At 29.9% G+C, this 1,504-nt stretch overlaps 1 pseudogene; it reads left to right on the top strand.

The window, feature by feature from the left end:
* The first annotated feature begins 260 nt into the window (after positions 1-260).
* LOC112684642 lies at positions 261-1,118 on the top strand (annotated as a pseudogene).
* Positions 1,119-1,504: the final 386 nt, after the last annotated feature.

The raw sequence follows: 1,504 nt of genomic DNA on the forward strand, positions 1-1,504 counted from the left end.
TGAGTAGGTCCAGAAGTTAGGTATATAGCTAATGTGATTGTTGGTAGTTTTGAAGCCGATCGTCAAGGTGTTGTATTTTTACTTCATACTGAAGAACTAGGAAAAGCAAATTTTTTTACTATCAGTTAGTTCTTCAACAAGTCAATGGGTATATTGTAGCCGAGCGGAGTACAACATAAACATGTTCTTTTATTTGTATCAGACGCCGCACCATATTTATGGTAAAAGCAGGGACGGCTCTCAAAGTTTTCTATTCTAAAATGCTACACGTGACGTGTGCAGTCCATGGCTTGCACAGAGTAGCAGAACAGGTTAGACATCATTTCAGTACAGTGGATAAGTTAATATCAAGTGTTAAACAAGTATTTAAAAAAGCTCCAAGTTGGTTACAATTATTTAAAAATGAACTTCCTAGAGTAAACTTGCCGCCAGAACCAGTTATTACACGTTGGGGAGCCTGGATTAATGCAGCTGCCTATTATTGTGAGAATATACAAGCAGTTCGGCATATTAATGGATTACTCGACCAAAAAGATGCAGTTAGTATTGAAAAAGCAAAAAAATGTTTAGACAAATCTAATCTTGATAATAACTTGGCATACATAAAATCAATTTTTTCTATTTTATCTGTAGACATTGATAAATTGCAAGCAAAAAGTCTGTGCTTAGCCACATCATTAAATGTTATTAAAAATATTGAAAGAACATTTTAAACACTAAATGATGAACATGGTAAACCTATAAATCTCAAATTAAAAAACGTTTTAGAAAAAAATAGTGGTTTATCTAAATTAAAACATATTTCAAGTATCTTGGATGACGTAGAAAATACAAATATTGGTGAATTACTTGATGAACTTACATGTAGCAAAATTGTATATTTCAAATACGCACCAATTGTATCAGTGGACGTCAAACGCTCATTTTCGATGTACAAAACTTTATTAGCAGACAACCGCCGTAAGTTCAAATTCGAAAATCTGGCCAAGCATTTAATAATTCAATGTAACACTCAAGGTAAACATTTTAAATCGCTTACTTTTTATTTTATATTTTTGAAGATAATTAATTGGGTAATTTTTTTTATAGCCCTTCGGGATTCTGATCAGAGTGACTAAATTATCTCCAATTTTCAAAACTTATGCAACTACTTAAATTAATTTTTAAGTTATTAAAAAAAAAAAAATTATTAAATAATAAATTTCCTTTTTTTTTTGTTTCATATTTTGTTGTTTTTATTGCATATTTTTAGAGCTTATTTAGCGATTTTTTAAGGTAATATTATAGCGCATATTTATGCAATTTTAAGTGCTATAAAATCCCAACCCTGGTTATTAGTATCATAGATGGCTAACCGATATCAAATTCTATTCATTTTTAATTCCTGGTTTGCGCTCGTTTTTATTTATTCAATTTTTCATAGCCCTTAATTTGCGTAAACTACTCATTAATTATCATTTTACCACAAATTAAATGAAACCAGATAGTGCACTTTTAAAAATCT

The sequence above is a fragment of the Sipha flava genome, unplaced genomic scaffold (genome assembly GCF_003268045.1).
Source record: "Sipha flava isolate LNK unplaced genomic scaffold, YSA_version1 254_pilon_pilon, whole genome shotgun sequence".
Taxonomy (NCBI): Eukaryota; Metazoa; Arthropoda; class Insecta; order Hemiptera; family Aphididae; genus Sipha; species Sipha flava.